At 36.2% G+C, this 14,421-nt stretch overlaps 1 long non-coding RNA gene across 1 annotated transcript in view; it reads right to left on the reverse strand.

Annotated features, from left to right (window-relative positions):
- LOC117657172 (uncharacterized) overlaps positions 1-13,854 on the reverse strand; it is an 86,492-nt gene extending 72,638 nt beyond the window's left edge. The window contains exons 1-2 of the long non-coding RNA XR_004589081.3: positions 13,621-13,854; positions 600-878 (exon numbers count right to left, since the gene is read on the reverse strand). This is a non-coding gene — a long non-coding RNA (uncharacterized LOC117657172). The remainder of the gene's footprint in view (positions 1-599; positions 879-13,620) is intronic.
- Between the last annotated feature and the right edge of the window lie 567 nt (positions 13,855-14,421).

A 14,421-nucleotide genomic window follows, 5' to 3' on the forward strand; every position in this document is an offset into this window, starting at 1 on the left:
TCCCCACAAATGGATTGCCATAGCATGAATGCAATGAAGACATATAACTGTTTTCAAGTTCTGACAAACAATGTTTTTAATTTAATACCATTTATTCCTCTTGTGGTTGCTTGAATCTATAAGTTTGCAATCCAATTGCTTAACAGTTTCACCAAACCTAATATGGAAGATCTTGTGTAGTAAAGAAAGTATATTGCTAATGAATTAATTTCACTCTATTTCAAAGTTTGCCAAAAGGAAGCCAAAACCAAGATAGATGTTGCCAGAATCAGAAAAAAAAAATATTATAATTTACATTTCAATGTATTAAAATACTGCATTCATTAAATCGTTTAAAAAAATGTTTACATGTTTAATAATTTTTCCAGCCTCTCACACTAAAAAAGGAAAGTTGGAACCTTTCAGAAATGCTAACTCCGGCATGAAGGGGAAGGGATATTGATGGCTGAGACCCTCAGGATGTCCAACCTGCTCCACACAAAATTGGCATTTTCCACTGGAAAAAAAACAGCCTGACCATATCATGGCATGCATCTATCTCAGCACTGCAACTATTAGAAAATTCAAAGATAAAAGCAGATATGTTTTCTTGCAGTTACCTCGGGCTGTATGGACTGTGTAGAATGGCTTGCCAGCTGTCGACCTGAAGACCTCGCCAGTTCCCTTTAAAAACTTCAAAAGCACTGATCAAGGATACAGCCTCTGGGCTTGCCATCCTATCTCCACAGGTCTCTTTGTTCACTCTCTTCCCATTCTTATTACTGGCAAACAAAGATCTGCTCCTGACAGGAAGTTGAGGGATGAGACTGGATAAAGAACACTGATGGCATAGCAGAGCAGAAGATCCCATTCTGTGCAATGTTTTGCTTTTTCAAGACCTGCAAAGAGAGGCTCTTTAGAATGTCATTTTACTTAGCAGAAAACTATAAAAGTTGAAAAAAGCAAATGACAAACTCTCATTGGTCAAAAAATGGTCAACCACCTGTAAATTCAGATAGTACAAATTGCATGAATTAAACAATGCTACAAGTTTCCTTTCATTTCAGTTCTTCAGACTCAGTTCTCTATATCTCACATACAGTGATAAAATGAAAGTGTAAAATCACAGATAAGTTCAGAAGACGTCTATGAAGAAACTATCTGGTGACTATGGAAGTGAGGTTTTTTTCCCTCCCCAAAACTTCAACATACAGGCATTTTTGTAAGAATTACAGTGGGTCTCCTATGTTTTGCTGAACTGTCATTGACAAGGCATGAGACCGCCTTCTGCCACTAGTAGCCTCTCACCGACCAATTCGCTCCCATAGAGAGGGGCTCTTCAGGGTGCCGTCGGCCAAACAATGTCGACTGGTGGCTCCCAGGGGGAGAGCCTTCTCTGTGGGGGCACCTGCCATCTAGAACGAGCTCCCCCCAGAGATACGGAGGATCCAGGACTTACGTATCTTCCGCCGCCCTAAAAACGTTTTTATTCCAACAGGCTGGTCTGGCCTAACTCTCCCTTTTAAATTGGGTTTTAAATGTTTTTAGATAAATTGGATGTCTTAAATTTGTTTTTTGAGCCCAAATTATTTAATCTATTTTTAATAGTTTTTAACTTTTGTATGTTCTTTGTATTTTTATCTTGTCTGTTCACCGCCCTGAGTCTTCCGGGAGTAGGGCGGTATACAAATATGATAAAATAAATAATAAATAAAATAAATGAGACAATTCTTTAAAATAATGAATTGGTGGACCACGTACATTTAGCATAGGGTAAGGGCTGATCTTGTTTTCCATCGAAAGCAAGCTTATATTGGTTAAGTAGCTTTTTTGTAATAAGAAATTATAAAATGAGATTCAAGACTACTGAATCTCAGGGTCAAAAAATGTAAGGCTAAGAAATCTTCTGAAAACCTGTTTTTAGCATTTAGCCCCTAATTTATGAAACTATTTTTTGAAAAAGCTCTTGGGAAAACAGGCTGAATTTCCCCTATTGCTTCTATACAAGTTTCAATATATTCACAGTGTTTTGTTTTAACAAGGAGTTATAAAGATAACTGCTTAAATGAGAACAGATTCTGATTTTAATAGGGCTCTGTTAATTAAAAAATGACCCTATCCTGAGAGAAGAGTTGAGAATGACTTTTTATAATTGTGTGGATTTATTTTCCTCTATAAAATCATGGAGGAATCACCTGTCTTTGGGTAAGTTGCCCATTGGGCATTTATAGCACAACTATGTGGAAATTTGTTTTAGGGGAAAAAAGTAAAGAGGAAAAATAATAGGGAAAGAGAAAGGGAAGAAAAAGAATAGGAGAAGGAGCAAAAATAATAAAGGAGGCCTTTCCAAGAAAGTGTAGGTGTTTGCACATGATAAACCCTTGGCAATTCTAAACGCTTCCTCCCTCCCTCTTTTTTTTTTCTTAAGGTGTGTAAAGAAAATTAATTACCTCACTGCTGACACTTATTATGGCAAGATTTAGCCTGGAGGAGATTTTTACTGCTAAATTATAAACTTCAGCAACTGTAGATTATAATGGATAATAGACTGAGAGATGTTTCACTGTAGCAGTTCTGACAGGATATCCATGACTGACCTGGCCTATAAATACTCGTTAAATAAATAAAACATATATAAAAGGAAAACAGTGTATTATCTTATACAACAAGCTGCATTACAGGTTGCGCTGATTTATAAAGGGAGCTTTGTTATTAAGATGGGCCTAACATGACTAGAAGGAAAGACTACCAGTGAGATTCAGGTAAGCCAGTGAGATCACAGGTAGCCTGCTGACACCACATTGTTTCCTGGGTTAACATTAACACTCCCTGACCTCTCTTTGGACCCTGTTTTCCTTAATATGTTTAAAAGTTGAATCCAGGGAAAGTGATCCATGTCAGATGGAGCAGGGCGGAGAGACTTGAGTTCCAATTCCAACTTTTTCTTTTATTCTTTTATTTCTGAATTGTTTGTTACAAAATAATTATGTCTCCAGTCCAACCAATTGGATTGGTCAAGCAACAGATAAAAGATAAATAAAAGTGCACAGGAGCAAAGTATCCTGGTTGTAAACAAAACAACCAATGAAATAAAATGAAAAGAGAAATAATTTGCCAATCGAATAATACAATTTAAGGGGAAATTGTCTGACAGGTATGTGAAACAGAAATGTTTCCAGTTTTAGATCTTCAATACGGAGACTAGAAAAGCTGACTAACTGGCAGTTCTAGAAAAATAATATTTACAGCACTCCTACTGACATCTAAACATTCTTGGTTTCATGCCTGTTTATCCAAATATGCAATCCTGATTTTTTTATATATGATCCAGGTTATTCCTGCAGCCAATAACCTATGCCATCATATCTTCCAGATATTGTTGCAAAAGTTTTTTTCTCTATCTATCTATCTATCTATCTATCTATCTATCTATCTATCATCTATCTATCTATCTCCCATCATCATGAATGTAATTCTTCTGAATTTGACTTCTTTTAAGTCTGTCAGCCAAATCTTCAGAAATATTATGAAACTTGAACTCTCTTTCCAAAGCATAGAAGACATCTCCATGCTAACATATATGTAATCAATATCATGTTTTAGTCAATTTGTTAAAAACTCAAATATGGATTTTGTTACCAGCACTGCCATTTGCAGGCTTCAGGAATGATATCAATCCTTGTTTTATCACTAAGAGTAAAAAGCTAAAAATATTCCTTTAGAAAACTAAAAGAAATAAAAGAGGGGGAAAATAAAAAACGTTTACAAAAAAGAAAAAGAAAACTGAAAGAAATGAGTTCCCTCTATTGACAGAGGGATTTTTCTCAGAGGAATAGAGGATCCTTCTGTAAAAGCTTTTGGGCAGCACAGAAAGAGGAAGAGGAAAAATCTTGGATGCAGAAGCAAAATTCTGCTTATTCAGCACTGGCTAGGAAAAAATCATGCAATGAATATTAATTGCATTTTTGAATTTAATAAACTAAATATACTTGTAAAAGAAAGTAATGTTTCACTCTTTCATTTACTACTTGTTTTATAATTAACCTAAATAATTATAATTCTACATAGAAAATTCATCTTATTAACTATAACCAAGACAATTTAAAATTACAGTTTAGCAAAAAATAATAATACTGTATATCCAAACTTTTACAAAACACAGAAAAAAATATTTTCAGGCAGCAGATAACACATCTCAAACATGTTTCCTATATGCATGATGGGACTATTGAAAACAGGATAATGCAAGGTGGAAAATGCTAGATTTTAAACTTTGTGACTTCTGAAAGAATAGCAAAAGTGCATACTGTATCAGTGAATCGTTTTAGGAAGACAATTTTTAAATAGGGACTACTGCTAATAAGACCCTTTTTAGACAGCCAACTGTCATATCTTCCTACAGAGGATCCTTGGACAAGAGACAAAGTTGGGTATCAGTCAATACATATTAGAAGATACAGCACAGGAGAGGAATTATTATTCCCAGAAGTTTTTCATTCAAAATTGTCTGCCAAAATCTTCACTGATCAGTGAGGTAAGGGAAGGAAAATAGAGCCAAATATTAGGTGAAAGGGCAGTACATGTTGTTAACTATCAATTGCACTATCAATAGATCCAGCTTTTAAGAAGAGGCAGAGTCCACTTACTCATTCAATTTCAACTCACTTCTGAAGAACACTCACTTCACAAATAATTAAATAACTACTGTCCTAGAAATGTGAATTGCTGCTGGACTAGCTACATATGTCATCAGCAATTTCTTTGTACCAAAAAAATATCCTGTAATTCAAGTTAATAACACTATAGTAATAATGCATACAAATTAACCTTAACTTGTTAATGCTGTGTTTATTAAGTCATCCTGTTCTTTTCAGTTTAAAGAGCCTTTTAATCTTCCAATTTCATTTTAAATATTCGCATCTCTTTGTGATGCAATGCTTTAACCAGCTTTAGCTCTGCTTTTAATTTCTTCTGCATCTGTAGCTGTTTTAATGTATTGTATCTTGATCTTTCTTTTTAGCTACTGAAGGATAACTAACACATTCCTAAATAAATAAACTGTTATTTAGAACATAAAAAGTGAGTCTTGCCTATCTCCAAATATGAACTGATACCTTGGGCTATCATGGAACCTTGCAGGATTAGTTATGAGTATACTTGAGGCTAAGCAGGAAACTTAACTCTGATAAAGTGGAGAATTTCCAGAACAGTAATTAGTTGTCCAGTTAAGGTATTGTGAAACCAAATCAGACCTCAAAGAAAGTTTTATTTTACTCCCAGCAAATGTTGAAATAAGATTGCTGCTTAAAATTAGAATTAATTAAACTTAGATAGAAAACAAATGTTTTTCATTCTTAATTATAGAACTATTCATGGGATGATATATTTTGATCAATACTCTGTATGTAAGTAACCCTAATTACAAATAAACTTTCATTCTTGGGAATCCACAAGTTACAATTGTTCATTCTTGATGTTTCCAAAAAGACGTACGCTGTTTATTTTAAAAATATGTGAAAGGGTACATGCCTAATTGCTTCTTGGAATAGAAAGTTTATTTTGTGGTTTTAGCATACATTTCAAAAAACACAGTTTACACATTTAGGGGTTATGAGTAATTTTTAAAACATGATTGTGATAACCCCCCCCCAGTATACTCCCCATGGAACATTTAATGGCAAACAAACTTTAGGAGACAATCAAAGAAAAGCTGAGTAAATTGCTAAGAATTGTTCTCTTGTCTTTTGTAATTCTCTCTCTCTCTCTCTCTCTCTCTCTCTCTCTCTCTCTCTCTCTCTCTCTCTCTCTCTCTCTCTCTCTCTCTCTCTTTCATAGTTAACATTCACAAATCAGAAGTTTTCAAATGTTATTATACTTTGGATCTTGTCAGTAAAAAGAAAATCCCCAAAGCCCTGTTCAAGAGGTAATGTTCTAATGATAGAAAACTAGTGTTGTAGCGTTGGTCAAGTATCATTGGGAAAAAGAGAGGTGCTTAGTTTCTAACAGAATCCTAAGTTTTAAAAGCCTGTCCTAGACATTATTTGATATGTATGCAAGCATCATCATCATCATCTAGGAACTGCCACCTAATACCCCAGAGTTAACAACTGCTGATAAGAAAGACAAAAAAAAATCTGGATAGTGCAGCACTTGAAGACAGTAGAAGAGAAGACATAGAACTGGAGAAAATCCCAAATAAAAAGACCTGCAAATAGAAGTAGAACTACTATGAAAAAGAAAGCAAAGGTAGTACCAATAGTGGTAGATGCCTTGGATGCATCTGGGCGCAATCCCAGAACATATGGAGCACCACTTAAATACCACTACTATTAACAAAATCATGATCAGTCAATTGCAAAAGGCAGTTTTATTTGGAAGAGCTTACATTCCTCTGATGATACATTTAACGCCACCAAACAACATCTGCCTATCTATCCCAGATCCTTGGGGAAGGCTTGATAGGTGGATAAAAATGAAAAATTCAGTCTAAAAATCGGCTGAGTGTACGACTAACCATCATAATAAATTATATGCTGCCCAACTGTTGGATTCCCACAGAGAATCTAAGGTAACATAAATTTTCCACCTTCTATTATATGGCTCTTGATCTCTTCCCATAATTAATTCAGATATCAAGATAGTTTTCTACAAACAGACACAATATACAACTCATCTGGCCAAATCCCAGATCTTATTTGTCCAGCATAACTATTCAACAAGGTATGGCAACTATTGATTTACTCCACTTAAAGTGGATTTATGTCTTTTCAAAATGAAATGAGACTCCCTCTCAAATGACAAATGGACTGCACTAAATCCCAAAAATCTGTGAGTAATTTGCTACATTGAAAGCTTCAGTTATTTTAGAGATGAAAATGTTTGCTATGTAATAACACACAAGTTTTTATACGGAATCCTTGCCTTAAAGTCAAAAGATTAATTTTAATGTAAACAACCTTTTTTTAAAAAATGACATGTGGTCAAAGTCTATTTTTTTTCTATTTCTACTATTTTATTTCTAAATCTATTAAGTCTAAATCCTAATTTTGTTACACTGAACATTATTATTTTTGTACTGACTCTACTACAAGGGAGCCCAATCTTATGCAAGCCTTAAAGCTGAGCTAAAAATTATTTCTATAACGAGAATGATATTTTTTCAAAGATATGATATTTTCCTAGATGATGAATGATATCTTTTTTAAAAAAAAATCACGGCAACAAACTAGCTTCTTCTGGTAAGACTAAGTAAATTAGACCACAGTTTCAGGCCGGATTATATTACCAAGAGAGTAGTTGATCGTATTTATAGATGACGTCTGGTGGACTTTGGATAGGAGTAATGCCTGGTCATCCATGATCTATCAGTGGTGTTCAATACCATCAAACATGATATCCTTCTGGATCAGTTGAGGGGTTTAGGAGTTGGGGCACATTTCTTCAGTGGTTCTCTTCCTCCCTCAGAAGCAAGTTCCAGTTGGTGTGATGAGTAAGGAGGGATCCAGCACTACACCTCTGCTTTGCTGGGTGCTACAGAGCTACATGTTATCCCCACTCCTGTTTAAAGTATATATGCTAAGCAAAGTATATATGCTAAGCAAGGTCATCGGTTATCAAGGGATTAGGTACCATAAAAATCTTAATGATAGCCAGTTGCATATTTCTGACTTCGGCCATCCAATTGATGCCATCAGGATGTTTTCCCTGGGCTTGGAGGCTGAACAGGTCCATATGAAGAAATCAGGCTTCAGCTTAACCTTGATAAGACTGAGAGGCTATGTGTTTTAGGGCCCCTGCATCAAGTGATCTTCCATAATTAATACTGCATGGGTGACATCCTCCCAGACAGAGTTGTGGGCAATCTGGGTTCCTCATGAACTTGTGGCTTCTGTTCAAGGAGTAAGTGGCAGCCACTGTCAAGAGGTTCCTTGCGCAAAGAATATTGTACACCAGTTGCATCCATTCCTATATCTGGAGACATTTCTAATGGTCACTCAAGCCCTAGCTGTCTCCCATTTGACTATTGCAAAATACTGTACACGGGGCTGCTCTTGAAGAGCAGAATGCTTATTACTGTACTGGGTGCATTGTAGTATGCCTATGTAACACCACTGTTACATGAGCTGCATAGGCTTCCAGTAGACTTCTGGGTACAATTCAAACAATTAAATACTTTTAACCCCTACATAGAATGAGGCCAGGTTATTTGCAGAACTGCCTAACTGCCTACGTTTCTGTGTGTCTCATCAGGGTATTCCATGGATTTCCTAAATCAGGGGTGTCAAACTCGCATTGTTACAGCAGCATCACATGACGAATCACAACTTTTTCCCCCTTCGCTAAACCGGGTGAGGGCATGGCCAGCACGTGACGCATCTGGCACGCGGGCTGCAAGTTTGACAGCCCTGTCCTAAGTGAAGCTGTGTTACCTGGCAATCTTAGGAAATGTGCCTAAGACCTGGCTTTTCCCTTAGGCACTGGAAATGTAATATCATCAAATATACTTGTGAATAAGCTGAGAATTTGGGATGCCAAAAGACACCTCCCAAAATAGATTCAGCTTATCTATGGATGGGCTTTCCAGAAGAATATAGGACAACACCTTTTTAAAGTACCCATTTATCCTGTATTTACTTACATATAAGCCCATATGCAGATAAGCAGACCTTCAAATTTTAAAAATACCATTAAAATATATATTGGGTTATCCATGGGTGGCACATTTTGATGGTATTTTGGTTAAAAATATCTGACCTACCCATCACACTATTTTTCTTCTGGAATAAGTTTAACTATTTTGCACTTTTATATAAAATAAAATACAACATTAGAAGTTTCAATTTAAATTTATTTTATCAAGGAATCAGCCAAAACTTTAGTCATATATACCGGTAGTCATTTTATAGGACCAAATCACCTAAATGTATTTTTTTATATACTGGTCACTCATTTTTCTATTCAGCTTCTGTTCATTTCTCTCTTGTTAATTTACCACAAGCATTTCCCAAGTATCCATTTCCCAGTGCATTCGAATTACTTTTGTTTCATTTTCATGTAACAAAATTATTCCACCTTTGCTTCCTTTGATAAACACACATTCCTTGTAACAGACACATAATAGTCACTACTTTTCTCCTAGCATTTGCACATCTTAAGATCTGTCTATTCAGTAACTCATCTTTAAACACCATTCTCCCAACAAATAGAAATTCATCTCCTTGATCTAATTACTTGCAATTTTTATATAATCTGCAATCACCTATTCCATTTTCCTTGCTGGCCACAAATATCTTGGAGCTTTCTACATTAATTTTCAAGTTCATATTCTTTGTTACCTCATACAAACTAACATTCATTTGAAAATATGAAAGTTCTCATCCATCAATAACATAATAATAAACATGATGATTGTTTCCCTCATCTGCAAACAAAATTACACAGAGTTGCCTCAAACCACAAGATAGGCATCAAATAAATTTAATACAAAATAAATATGTTTATACATTTCTACAAACATTTTATACACTTATATATAAATAAAGCTAATCAATGGAATGTCAGTGATACCTGGGTTTTTTTCCTGCTGTGTTAAACATATAATTTATTCTCATGTATGATTTACTTCCATTATATCGCTCTCTTAGATAATTTGTAATCAATCTTTAACTGCATAGTTACACAAAATTCAAACCTATTTTTACAATATATTTATTTATTTATATCTCTCCTTTATGTTCTCTACACATAGAATTAGGTTTCTTTTCTACTTTCATGCATTTCTCAGAGACCTGCTGAAGAACAAAAGTTTTCCAGATGTAGCACCAGTATAGCACCTCTTCCCAATGTTTCTCACTGTCAACTCTTGTCAGTCAGATTGTGCTAAATACTCTCCCAGGCAGGCTTAACAAATGAATCCTGCTGTAGTATTTTGCATTTATTCTTCCTACCTTTCTTTTTGTATAAGGAACAATAATGGCATCCTTCCAGTAATCAGGCATTGATGTAGCTTTCACATACACTAGACATACCCTAACTAGTCACACAGCCAGTCCGCAAGCAAACCAAATCCATATTTTAATATTTTTCAATTAGCCCATAGGCACAGCCTTACTATTTTTTCAACATTCTCAAAATATTCATTATTGCCTTTTCAACATTTATTTTCTTGGAGACTAGAATGTTTCTTGTTCATTTCAGTTCCATTCTTTGACATATCCCTTTCATTCTCATTCATATCTTTAAAATATTTGTTTTAGCATTCTGTCATTACAGTTTCATCTCAAATTATTCTTAATTCTATTTACTCTGCAAGGCCCCTTGCTTAACCCTTTTCCCCTACTTCCAAAACCATGTTTTATTTCTATCAATATTGCTCTACATTTTTGCCCCTTTCAATCTCAACCATTCCTCATTATCTTTGACTACATTTTCTGAAATTGTCTTTTTCTTTCTATATACAATAAATTTCTATTTTTCATTTTATAGCAATTACTCTCTTATTAGCATTTTTCCTTGTCCACAGGCTCCTTCACTACATCATTCTTCCAAATATCCTTTTTGATGCTTACCATTAGCATAATTACATACCTTTCTGTGTACATAATACATATTATTAAAAGTATAATTTTAGAACAACATTTATTTGAATTTTATCCATTGCTTTTACTCTGGGATTTTGCTTTGATTTTTATCTAAATGAATATTTATTTGGCACACCATGTATTGAATTAGTATTTATATGTTTCTGAGAAACAAAATAAGTAGCTTGAATGGAAATTAACAGCATTAAATCTTATGTTACTGAGTTTCTGTTTTACTCTCTCACTAAAATCAGCGGAGCAGAAAACTTCCTACATTCAGCTGGAATATGTTCTAAAGTTCTACACTCTTTTCTTCAAATGTTTGACATAGTTCCACTACAGCTACAACTAAATGTCATTGGTTATAGGAATCTGATATTATCTTTCTGGGAAGAAAAAGATTGTTCAATTTACACATCCACTATTTAAGAAAAATTATAACAATGGTAAGCAGGTAGACTTGAGAAGGAAGAAGAGGCTTACTTAAGGTGTGATTCAGATTGGATTCAGCCTGTAGCCTGGAGATTCTCCATCTTTTTTCTATTTTTGTCTCCTTTTTAGTAGAGAAGATGTGAAATTATAGAAGGCAAAATATAGTGTTAAAGGAAATGTATGCTTCACATTTCTCTACAGACATCACTCTTGTATTCATTGTACATAATAAATCCTTTTTAAAACTTCTGCACTCTCAATAAAAAGTCTAATTAATTATTCTCTTAAATATTGCCTCCAAGTTTCCTTCTCCGTGCTCTCCTTAATTATTAATATTTGGTCACTTTTCTTTCTGAAATAATTAATTTTAGAATTGCATAGCTATCAAATAAATATGTTTTTTTAATTAACATTTTGTGATTCTATGGTATACAGAAATACTAATGCTGTCCTACCAATTGTGCTAAAGAGGGAGAACTTTCATGTAAATTATTATTGAGCTTTCTTCTACAAAGCCATTGAGCCTAGCTCTAAAAGCAAAAAAACAATTCTCATAACCTAAAGCAGAACAGAGTTACTTGCAACTAGGGTTGAGGGACACAGAGCCTGGAAAGTATTCAACCAAATTTCAAGACCATCTTAAAATCAAGGTTTACAGGCTTAAACTTTGCTTAAAGTTTTATTTCTGCTAAGGCACGGAAACAGGGAAGAAGCTGAAGAGATGAAAACTTCACTCTGGACTTAAAGGAACTAAAAATCTTGTTTTTTTCTGATGATATATCTTGTTTTCTTATTTTATCTGTAAGCTGCTCAGAGCCACTGTGTTGCTGGGTGGCCTCAAACTTCATAAAATAAAAAGTTCATGGCATTCTCAGTAATGATGCAATATCGACTTATAACTGAAACTGTCCTTGATTAGACAAACATATGGAGAAAAATCCACCAGTAGATATTAGTGAATAAAAAACTCCTGTGTTCGGAAGCAGCTGAATATTTTTGCCTTCCAAATATTACTCACTTAGAAACCTGAAGAAGTATTTTCCTGGATCATATGAGAAATATGCTGGAATTGCTAGGAAAGATTAAGAATTAGCTGAGTTGTGCAAGGAGTCACTGGTTAGGGGACGGAGGAAACTTGAGAATTGAGAAGAAAAAATGACCCTTACCTATGGCTATATAGCTATAAGGTACAGCTGCCTAGGTGTGCTTACAGATAGGATTCAGCCAGTGGCCTGAAGATTCTTCATCTTTTGTTTTATTTTTCTCTCTCTTTTACTGGGCAGCCTGTCAATTTCTGACAACTGTATACATGGACCCAGTTCTACAACTTGAATTTAGAAGAATAGGTTTTCCACATTAAAAAATAATAACAACAACAATGCTTGCACTTCAGGCATTGTTTTATTGAGTGGATGTAAAATGGGTTTTCTCTAGAATAAGCTTTATCCTGCTCATTTCTGTGATTTCATATTTATAAAGGCTTCAGCTTTAAAAAGAAGAAAATAATGTGAACAGAGTATTTTTCCATCCCGTCCCATCAAAGAATCGTCCTACATATGAAACTAGTTCAAGGCTTCATTTCCCTATATTTCACCACCACCTGGTATTGATATTCAGTGGGACTACAGCGACCTCACCAAATAATAGAGGCACCCATACCATATTTTCTACTAACGTGGAGTTTATTTTATTTTTCCTTAAGACTGAAGGTTTTCTGGGAGTGGCAGGGCTGAGAGAGGGAAGTTTGATTTCTTCTTCTTCCCCACTGCAATTTCTCCTGAAAAATCAGACCCGCCCTGATAATTAAAATTATGGTGGGAAAAGACATCAATAGGCAGTCAGGATTCGGGGGAAATCGGGTGTGATATCTTAAAAAACAGATCCTTGTCAGAGGATTCCCCTACCTAAGCAACACCAGCCAGTGCGGGCTAGTCCTCTGACAGCCTGTAGATAATTCTCGGTAAACTCGGATGCTGTTCTGGGAAAGGAGAAGGAGAAGGAGAAGGAGAAGGAGGAGGAGGAGGAGGAGGAGGAGGAGGAGGAGGAGGAGGAGAAGGAGAAGGAGAAGGAGAAGGAGAAGGAGAAGGAGAAGGAGAAGAAGAAGAAGAAGAAGAAGAAGAAGAAGAAGAAGAAGAAGAAGAAGAAGAAGAAGAAGAAGAAGAAGAAGAAGAAGAAGAAGAAGAAGAAGAAGAAGAAGAAGAAGAAGAAGAAGAAGAAGAAGAAGAAAGCATTTTTTCTCTGAGTTGGGATTTGGACTCCCCCCAAAAAAGCAAAGCGGTTTCTGAAGAAAGTTAAGAGCACCCCGTCTCACAAAAAAAACAACAACAACAACAACCCAACTCACTGTCTCGGGAATAATAGGATACTCTATTTTTTCAGTCCCCGGGAGATGAGGGAAGAAATAGGTTTTCCAATAGGTTATAGTTTCTAAAGACTGGAGTGCTCGGGAAAGCTCTGCTTTCCTCCAGACCAAAGCCAGAGCTCGGGATATCTATATATATTCCGAGCGTTGGCTTTGGTCTGGAGGAAAACAGAGCTTCCCCGGTTTCGGGTGCTAAGCGTGCACGGGACTGCAGCCTTAAAGACACGTGAAGAGGCGCTTCTGCCCCCCCCCTCTCAGCGGGCTTACAGTTTAGCTCCGGTTAAGACGCCAGTCCTCTCGAAGGGCGCGCGCGCGCTCAGGGTTCAGGAAGCGGCGGATGCCTGGCGGACGCGCCAAAGGAGGCCGGGCCCTCTGCAGGCCCCTGGGCTGCCCAGCGATCCGTCGGGGACGGAGAGACGGGCGCCGCCGAGCAATACGGGCTTCTTTTAACTCTTCTCCATGGCTACTCTGAACTTCCGGCTGCCAAGCCGAATCTGAAGGAAAGGAAGTCCCACTTCCTGAAGCCCAGTGGGATGAACAACTAGGCTTTGGAGGGTAGCTTTCCCAACCCGAATGGGTAGAACTGCAATTCCCATCATCCCCAGCCAGTACGGCCGTTGGCTGGCTGGTACTGAAAGGAAGGGTATGCTGGCTGGATAGTTTGGGCTGAAACCCGACGGCGTTTGAAAGGAGCTCCTTTAGGAAAATATTTGCATCGGTCTCACAGGGTCGCGCTTGGACGAAAGGAACGAAAAGCCCTGGGAACTAGTCCTGGAAATAAGATAGAAAAAAAGAAGAAAAAAAGCTGACAGAGATATAGGTCAGCAACAATATCCTATGCTCCTGTGTGAATGTGTGTGTTTGTGTGTGTGTGTACATTCACATTATGCATATACATGCATAGGTCTAAAAAAAAAAAGCAGAATACCAAAAATCATATCCCACAAGCAATTATATAAATTACATTAAATGTTCAATTATATAAATTGCATTAAACGTTTGGATCAGTTGCCATTTTCCTCTAAACACTTCCATTTAAAAAATATTTTTGTTAATAGATTTTGCGTG

This window comes from Pantherophis guttatus, chromosome 2 (assembly GCF_059756535.1).
Source record: "Pantherophis guttatus breed Tessera chromosome 2, ASM5975653v1, whole genome shotgun sequence".
Taxonomy (NCBI): domain Eukaryota; kingdom Metazoa; phylum Chordata; class Lepidosauria; order Squamata; family Colubridae; genus Pantherophis; species Pantherophis guttatus.